We start from the raw sequence: 10,451 nt of genomic DNA, 5'->3' as shown, positions 1-10,451 counted from the left end.
CCATCCGAGTATGACCACGTGACAAATAGCAACATCTCAAGTACTTTGCTCACAGGCAAGCATCAAGAAGAGCAATCCATAGTCTCTACTTAAAAATTGAAGCTGCCTCTCTTGCATCCGTTTACCTCACAGTCTCTTTTCTCTACTCCATCTTTAACTCCCCTATCATGCCTCTTGTCGTCAACCTACTTCTTATATGATAAGCTAGACTAAGCTGCTCCATGAATTATTCGCTTCCCCTATTTGACGGCAAAAAAATATTTGCAAACAAAACAAAAAAACTACGACAACAAAAACAGAAAACTACGACAAAAACAAAAAACAAAACAAACAAACAAACGAATAGACAAAACGCATATCGATTGATACACAGGAGAATTATCATATTGTATGTTTGGATGATTAACTCATCGATTTGATGGTGTGCAACTAGGATATTGTCCAAATATCTGAATTAGATGTAGAGAAACGCGATTACCATTTTCAAATTTCCTTGTAACATACATGTATGAAAGCTCTGTGATCAAGAGAAATAGACTTTGTATTTTTATCAATTAAAAATCATAATTATAAAGTATTTTTTTACTCCTAACAAATCAGTATTTCATATGAAATCCCACTCCAGTTACCTTTTTATTTCCTCCTAAACGACTTTTTCTTTTTCTTCTCAGTCCTCTTCAATCGTGCAACCATGCAAACAATGCTACCTGCTCCTTCGATTAGAGAATGTCATTCTTCTTCCTTTCTTCACTCGTATCACTCGCATGACAGAGACAAACCTGATACATCCATCCTTTCAAGAATTCATTACCACAGAAGAATGCTTCTCTTACAAATGGAATTCCTGGTAATTCGTGTTTCCGAAAACGTGAACAAAATTGTGTGGAAACTTGGAAATTCAAAAGTAAATATTACAATGAATGTTAATGCTGAGACTGATCTATAACTTCATGCGAGATGATCTTTAGATCATTTTAAGATTCCATATCAATTGACGTAATATCAAAACATCTTTCTTGAAATGATATTAAAACAAATACATTTTATTACAAGTAAGAAAATAGTGACATTTTATCTTGTTTAGTAACTTCGATTAGCAGCTCCAGGAAACAGAAAGAGATATCAATGTTTGCGAAAGTGTAAGTGACATTAAAGTTAAGTGAGAAAGGTGCTATCAGATGTGAAACTCTAACCTATGTGAAACCGCTTAGAGACTACTTAATGTGGGATATAGAACCTATAGACCGGTAAAAGATCTTACTTAGGTATACAGAAAATTCACATGTGCATAATTTTTTTTTAAAGACTTTAAAGCTAAAGAAGTTGTCCAAATCACATGTGTGAGCTATTCAAAACCGATAACACACAAAGTGATCAAGTGAACCCGCATAATGCATTTATCCAGTTCTCTTCTGTTTTTCGGCAAGAAGGTATTGTGATGTTATAAGTCGTAATGTGGCTCAGCTTAATGCCAAGTATACGCCATTTATATACAGGTGTATGCTAATGTCTTGATTTATACAATATATCAGCAGTGTGATTTGTTAGGGGGGTAGTGATGAATTATCTTGAGACGGAGAAAGTGACAAATAGCTTGAGATATTGTTATTTGGCATGATCATCGTATCGTAAATGTACATCATTACACTGACACAACACGCAGAGACATCAAACGATTCCTCCACGTCTGGAATTTGCTGAGGTCAGAGAAAATGTTGAATCAACAAGTACAACAGAATTATTGATTCATCGAGCAAAGTGGAAAGGACTACAGCGATAGACGCTTTCTGTTAATCTTGAGCGCTCTTGACTCGCACGGAATACGTGAGGACGCATTTCCAATCACACTTGGCGTGCGTGTAATTAGACCGCCATGATGCAGTGCCCCTCTCTAATTTGACAAACATTTCCGCTGCAACCCTCAGATAAGGTGACATGGGACACGCGCACAGCTGCATCAGCTCTGAGCAAGACGATGGTTCCTAACTCGCCAAAATACATTGTGGCGGTGTTCAGTAGAAGTGTATGTTCGCTTTAGTTATCACCTGGTTGACGTACCATCTGAAGTGATTTTTATTTCAGGGAAACCCCGGTGTTCGATCATCACCAATACCATGTATGTGTGGGACTGCACTGGAATCCAGGCCTACTAGCCTTCTTTCTCAGGCCATTCGCGTCTATTTCTAGAATTTAGGGTATTTTGTGAAAATGTCAGCGATATCCATATATTGTTGTCCATTTGCATTTACCCCCCCCCCCCCCCCCAAACTCAGTGTTATTTAGGGTACGCGTATGCTCGTTCCCTCTTTTTGAGGGCTGCCATCCTTTCCGAACCCCCCTATCGCGGGCTTTTCGCGGGCTTTTCGCGGGCTTTTTCTGCCTTGGAGACCCCCCTAAATACGGAAAAATGCTCAATGTACCCCCTAAATTCGGAATAATTTCTCAGGAGTCCAAAGAGATGAGAGAAAAAAGAAAAACACCCCTTTTTAAAGAAATCTCCGGGTGAAAAGTCAAATACACCCCCTTTTTTTTTTTTACAATTCTCGGGCCGGACTTTGTCGCACGAAAAGTACCCCTTTACTGGACATTTTGGTAACACGCATGCGGTCATTCCGACCCCGGAGTGGGGGGGGGGGGCATTTACCTAGAATCCGTGACATTTCCTTGAAAAATCCTTTTAAAATATCGGAAAGGAAGTTAGGCTAAAAGCTTCCTTGTAAATGTTGAAAATATGGGTTTCTAGGTGATGCGCCTTATTGACAATTTTGGGAAAAAGGAGTGATTTACAATTTACAATTTCTTTGTTTTCCGGCAAATAGGCGTTTAGTCCAATACCGTGACATTCATGTGTTGCGGCTTAGTAATTATTGAACACATTGGGAGAGCTATATACAAGGAGCAAGTGGTCCCGTTGATTAATTAAGCTTAATTAAGGTACTCAAGAACTTCATTAAATATTGACTACATAGGACAGGTTTGTCTTCTGTACTCTTCTGTACTTTTTAGTTCGATATCTGTCAATATCCTAAACTAGGTAAGTGCCGATATTCAATAGGATTTGTTTTCTTTTAATTCCTCATCATTCCATGATTAATTTGTATCAAAGACAATTTGTTTTAAATTGTGACTAGCATTAAACCATTTCCAGTACCTCATTGAAAAGTTACACAAGTTATCTCAAGATATACATAAACAAAACTTACCTTTGTATGTAAAGGCATTCAATTCATCCGTTTAAAAGATGATGTATCGTGGTAAAGTGGTTGATTCCAATGAATCTCAATCAAAGGATTGCCAGTTCGAATCCCAGCACGGCATTCACGTGACAAACCAGATATTGACCCACATTTGTCACTCTCCATCCAGGTGTTAGAAAGGTACCCGGTAGGATACAAAAGTCATTGTAGTGTACTCAGCATTGTAAGCGTCTGCAAAAATGACGCCCGGTTGGAATGCTCCCCAGGGAGAGGAGAATGTGTATACTTGTGCGGGTAAGCCGGAATCTGATGAGCAAGGTAATGATATTTCTGTAAAGCGCTTAGAAACATTGTCGATGTTACTCTCTAAAAAAAATCGAATGATCACGGACGTCACTCCTCCTGAGAGTTAAAATGTAGTGAAAATAGAGTGAACATTCACTCTTTTCTTCTTAGAGAGCACTCTAAAATCAATCGATTTTCACTCCTAAACAAGTGATCACGGACGTCAATCCCAAGAAAGTGAAAATAGAGTGAAAATGCACTCTTTTTTTTTAAGAGAGTACGTAAACCCAAAATAGTACCCGGATGACTAATCAATATTGTTTTTGTATTGCTCAGTCATCCGGGAACTTCTTTAACAACATCACACGAAAACAAAGCAATATTTACCGAGGTAAGTCAAACATTGTTATTTCGCTAGTCAGCGTGATAAAGATAATAATACTTTTATTTGTCTTTGTTTTCGTGTAATACAAGAATATATTGCTCTCGCTGTGACCTCTTCGACTCGTCCAATATTGTCATAGCTCGAGCAAAATATTCTTGTATCACACACAAATCCATCCAATTTGATATAAAGATTAAGTAACAATTCTATTCAAATTGAAGTAGGATACAATGCAGATTATCAATCCCACATGTTATGAATAACTAATGTACAACAAAGCCTTATAGGTCAGGGTAGATCTTTGATCCACGGTAGATATGAACATGGTACGTTGGAGTCCTTTACATTTTAAGGGATGATGATGATGATGATAATAATAATAATTTAAACCGGATTAATTTCTTGCTAAAGGAAGTTATGTCAGGCTGGGAGTCGAACCCTCAACCCTAGGATTAAGAGTCGCGTGAATGATTTACTATACCATGACATCATGACACCTCGACACCTCAGTTTAGAATAGAATTAAGATGTAGTACTATGATAATGACTGCAGATGATGAAAATTGGGTACTGACTGTCGTAACATTGTTATTTACACGATTTCCTAATGAGAGTCATGCTTTGTGTGGGCGATGTGTGTGGGTGACGACGGATCTGTGTGTATATATCTGCTTCCTTGTATTATTGGTGATAGAGTAAGCATTAAAAACCCAATTATCGTGTATACATAATGTCGCATGCAAGCATAAAATGAAGAGATTATCTCAACTTTTCACCCACGTACCGCTTTATAATCTGCTTTTCTAAATTCTGAATTGTGTTGCTTTTATCTGAGCATGAGTTATACCGTAGTTAGATTAAACTCTTGCGACGTCCAAATTGAACCCGACCTGGGAAATAATTCTTTGAAATTTAGATTTGGAAGAGGCGTGTTATTCTCAAGTGTTATTGCATTTTAGATCCAAGAAAAACAATTGTTCAAGCTTTAAAGAAGTATTCATGTTGGCCCGATTTTGAGAATTGCTTGGTTCTGCCAAATATACATGCAGCAGAATTCAACATGAGTCTTTATTATTTGAATAATAGATTTGTTTTCTTGGACTAGATAAAGACAGATTTTATATCAAGAAGAAATTAGAAAGAAAAATAAACGAGGACAAATATAAAAGAGGGGGATGGGAGAAAGAGAGAGAGAGAAAGACGGGGGTATGTAAAGGGAAAGTCCACCCCCAAAATAAGTTTGTTTCGATAGAGGCAGAATAATAAGAAAATCAGGTGAGTGAAAGTTTGAGCAAATTCTGAATGAAAATAAGAAAGTTATGAATTATTTAAGTTGTGATCAATCAAATACAAATTGGCAACTCTGTGACTTATTATACGAGCTCTCCTTCATTTGCTTTGTGCATAATATTCCATAAAATCATGTTTTCTTCGTTATTGATGACGGAATATATATTTGTTCCTTGCAGGGGGAGTATAGAAACATATTTGCAATTATTATATTTAGGGTGCATGTATGGCTGAAATTTTTCTTAAGGGAAAATGAAAATTTTAGATTTTTTTAGTACTGAGCAAATGGAAGTTGAGCTCGCATGATACGTCATAGAGTTGCCAATTTGTGTTTGATTGATCACAACTTCAAAAATCCTAACTTCCTTATTTTTAATCGGAATTTGCTCAAACTTTCACTGACTTGTTTCTCTCATTTTTCTACTACTTATAAAACTAACTTAATTTCAGGGTGGACTTCCCCTTTAAAGAATGTGAAAGAAAAAAAAAGAGAGAAATAGACAAACGTTATAACTTAATAAGCAGGGAATAATGGTCCCAATTGGGTTGAGAGGAGAATAAGTGCAGAATTACAATAAACCTATTTTAAAGCTCATTATCTATTATTACCCCTATACGCGGGTTTTTTCCCGCTGCTTCTCTGCTTGCATAAAATTACGGTTCAGGTAAGATTATGATAGGAGCAATTTCTAACAATTTGATTATTCTACTTCATCATTACGAGGACATCGCCTCAAGCAATGTATAGGTGGATGATGATGATGATGATTCACAGCAATTATTGTATGGCGCCCTAATTCTGTTTCAAGAAACATTCAAATGCGCGAGCTCCTCCAATATAGTTATTGGACAAAAAGGACTCATTCAACAGATTACACTAATTTCAGCAAATTGAACAATAAGCCGCTCGCTAGGACTTTGGAGAAATCAACTCAAGGGCAGTCTTAAAACACTTAGTATACCCGGACATAATTGTTAAAGTTGTCTTCGGGGTTTGGTTTTCTCAAACGTCTTTACAATCTTGTTTAGCGGAAAATGTAGCGATGGCACATCACAGAAACTCTTTAAATTTCAGCCAATGTGTGAATTTGAACTCATATTGATCGAGTGGAACGGAAATAGGGGTAACATGGTTAGCCATGAGGAGCCCATGGGGATGGCGGATGTTTGCGTAAGCATCACACCTCTTCCATCTCATGGGCAAAGAGTGAGATAAGGTGGAATTGAATTGATGATGAACTAGGTTTGATATGACGTCACAGTGCTATCCAGAATGTGTGTGTGAGGGGTGGGGAGGGAAGGGAGGGACGGGAGGGACGGGAGGGGAGGGGAGGGGAAGGGAGAGGGGAGGGGAAGGGAGAGGGGAAGGGAGGAGAGGGGAGGGAAGGGGAGGGGAGGGGGAGAAGAGGGGAGGGGGAGAAGAGGGAGGGGGAGAAGAGGGAGGGGGAGAAGAGGGGAGGGGGAGGGGGAGGGGGAGGGGAGGGGAGGGGAGGGGAGGGGAAGGGAGGGGAGGGGAGGGGAAGGAAGGAGAGGGGAGGGGAGGGGAGGGGAGGGGAGGGTATAGGGGAGGGGGACTCCTCTCAATATACTCAATGGAAATGTGGAGGACGAGCACATTATGCTAAGAAAACAACTCTATGGTGAAAATGATGATATATTTCATTAAAAATTCAATTTATGGAGGAAAATTAAAAACATTATCCTTGTGATATTATTTCGATGTAAGTTATGTCGTCACATGTGTAGATGTTTAGATATTTGTAGATGTACTTCTACATAACATGTGGATAGGAAAGGAAAAATGTGAGGAGTAAACGACGATTGATTTTGGAATTTCATTTTTAGGAAATAGGAACTCACAACTCACAAATCACAACAAAGTCTCAACAAAAAAATTTGAGTTTATGTTACGTATTATGTCGAGAGCCATAAAAACGTTAACTCATATACTTTTACACAGACTTAACGTCCTTCTGCCTCTCAGCAGCGCATCGCTATGGGAATCTTTGAGCAGTTCCTTTCTGCAATGATTTTCTTCCATGTGGTAATGAAATATAACAGACAAATTATGAATCATTTGTTAATTTCCCAGTATCCAACACACCCTTTAAATCAAAGCATCATAAAATACATAAACGATATTTAATAATAGGGTGTTTTTTGAGACGTATACGTATACAATGATGGAACTGAAATCGAGAGTATGTAAATCTCTGATTGTAAAGACCAATGTATTGTCAGAGGCAGAAAGCTGACATCGTTTTGGTTGATTTTCCAAGAGATTTACTGCTAGTCATGGGTGAGTGTGGCTCAGTGATTGGCTGTTTCTATAAGAATTACCTTTCAACGGAGATGATGATACCGTGATCAGTCTTGACGTGACAAGTTGTCGACAGAGCTTACCTGCGGAAATTAACTTTTACCAGAATTGGATTGGGTGTTATGTTTGATATATCATCTTCGAAATGGCATTGCTTTAGTCTGTTCTAGAAAGACTTCCGATGCAGTGATCCAAGATAACTTGATAATACATAATAAGGATATCCGTCTAGGATAGTTATTAAATCAACACTAGAAAGGAAATCTGAATAATGGCAAGTATTCCAATTCAATATTATAGTTAGATGGGAATTGGCAAATATTTCATAGATTTGCCAGTAAATTTGGTAGAATGTAGAAACATTTTGAAATGCTTGAAAGGAAATGAGAACAGTTGCATAGTTTTGCTTCATCTATAGTTTGCGACTGCTATGTATTCATACAGACGGAATATATTTCAACCTGGACAATTTATAATATACAGTAGTCTGCGACTGCTATGTTGACTAGTATTCATACAGACGAAATATAGTTCAACCTGGACTATTTAAAGTGAGGTACGATTTCATAATGAAACAAGACTAAACCAGTGATAATGAATAGAGATCCTTCTGGGTGAAGTTCTCTTATCTGATTCATTACCAGGCTAATTAATATGAGATCTGATATTCAAAAGTGTTTTTCTTCTGAAGGCGGGGTAATTTACTCTCGATTAATCCCATGCATGTATGCAATTATCCCACATCCACTCGTCATAAACTAACTTGGTGTGTAGGCGACCAAGAAGGTATCAAGGGATTAGGAAAACCTTCCTATAGCTATCAACTGACTCTCTGAGCCTACAATAGGTTAGCTAGAGGGAGAGAGAAAGAAAGAGAGAGAGAGGGAGGGGAGAAGGGGGAGAAAAAACAGATATAGAGAGAGGTGCACGCACACATACACGCACGCAGGCGCGTACACAGGGGGGGGGGGTTAAACGCCCCTTTGGTATTTTTTGTGTGTAAACCCCCCTAAACCCCCTCCCCTTTTGATTTTTTTTTTTTTTTTTTTTTTTTATTTAAAAAAAAAAAAAAAAATCCCATGGCTGACCTAAAAAATCTGACCTTACCCCCCCCCAACGGAGCAAAATGTCAAATTTTCAAATTTCGAAGAAAAAAAAAGTGTCCTCTTACCTCCCCCCCCCCCCCCCCCCCCCCCCCCCCCGCTTATTCAGCGGTCGGCTGAGACGTTGCGATCTTTTTGGGACAAAAAAAAAAAAAAAAAGTGTCCTCTCACCCCCCCCCCCCCTCCCCCCGGCTAGCTGAGTCGTCGCGAATTTTTTTTTAAAAATGTTAACCCCCCCCCCCCTTGAAAATATCCTGCGTACGCGCCTGCACGCACGCACATACACATACATACACCCACACGCACACGCTAACACGCACACACACAACCTCATTCTCCTAAGGACAATGTACAAAACAAATGGTTATCTTGGGCAGGTTGTTTTACTATCAGGGTACACAATATAAAAAATCACTTTGATGGTCGTGTAAACAAAAATTATGAACAGCCAAGGAAAATTTGCCTTGGTCAACTATTTGGCACTATTAGATCCACCTACAACAGCGAAGAAATTGTTTTACACAAGCAACTACTTTTCAAAATATGTAATTATATGCCATTTTTGCGCATTTTCACTGTCTCGTTTCATTTTAAGCAAAGTTTGAACATGTGCATATCCGACATATGTACCCAATAAACATTATCAACTATCAGAATTAACTCTATGTAAGATCTAAATTGGGTGTAAGATTTTGGCAAATCAACAAATTTTGACTGTGCAACAAAAATGAGGTGCAAAATGGGTCAAAAAAGTGTCCTCTCCGAAAAAGGGACGTTTTTTTATCAGCCTTCAAGAAGAGCCACATTTTGAAACCAACTTATGATATTAGTAGACCAAACATTGTTTTATCATGTGCAATATATAATGTTTCTTTAGTTTAATGCTCACACTGATTTTGTAGGTGTTAAAACAAAATGTCCTCTCCGACCCATAATCAGTAGAAGGATAAATGACTAACAACAGTCTGCAAGTGCACGGATTTACAGAAACTAGCCTGATTTTAATTCATCATGAGGTGGGTATTACAATCTAACATCTTCCTGTTATTTAATGGGAGGTTTTTTAATTCTATCCATTCACAACCTACATTCATCCCCTATCATTCCATGATATAATGTATATCTTGAATAATTAAAACTTTCCATCCATTTAATTGCACTTATTGTGGTGTGTGTTTTATACCTTTCCACATTATCAGTACTGTTAATCAACTATACAATGATAAATGATATTATATGATTACCATCTATATACATAGTCTCTTTGGTTTCGGAGAGGACAGTAGTTTTTTTTTAATACATATTTACATACTTCCATTAAAAGTCTTCATATTCAGGTTAATCACATAGAACAAGTGGGTAATTTGTTGCTGCTATACTATTGGGTGTGGGGATGCTTTGTCCTAGTCCTCATACACCACCAAAGCCCATAACCCGTAGACATTACCGCTTCAATGACGATTTTAATGATGCAGTTCAGCTAGTGTTCAAGAGCTTGAAGTTGATTTACCTACGTTCACTATAATGAAGGTAGTAGTTTTCATCTGTTGCAGTACAAGAATGTTCTTGATACATATATAATATAATGAGATTGCTTAGGTTCTCACCAGTTGTGTTTTAATGTATTAGCCTAAAAGTAAGGTACCTTCTTAGGTAGTATGGTTAACGGTTTGCCGTATGTTAAATTTGTCTGTTAGCATTGAATGATGCATTGTTGTTTTGTTACAGCTGGTTTGTCTTGAGTAAAATCACTGCCTCGTGCAATAGTCTTACCAATCCAATGCACTTTACCAAAGCTCAAAATTACTTTTCATTCATAAGCTTCAAAAGGTTTAAAGAAAGAGGCTTCCTTCATGTTTGTTAATATTTAG

This window comes from Strongylocentrotus purpuratus, unplaced genomic scaffold (genome assembly GCF_000002235.5).
Source record: "Strongylocentrotus purpuratus isolate Spur 01 unplaced genomic scaffold, Spur_5.0 spur5_contig_827, whole genome shotgun sequence".
Classification (NCBI taxonomy): domain Eukaryota; kingdom Metazoa; phylum Echinodermata; class Echinoidea; order Camarodonta; family Strongylocentrotidae; genus Strongylocentrotus; species Strongylocentrotus purpuratus.
Note: the sequence above shows the minus strand (reverse complement) of the source record.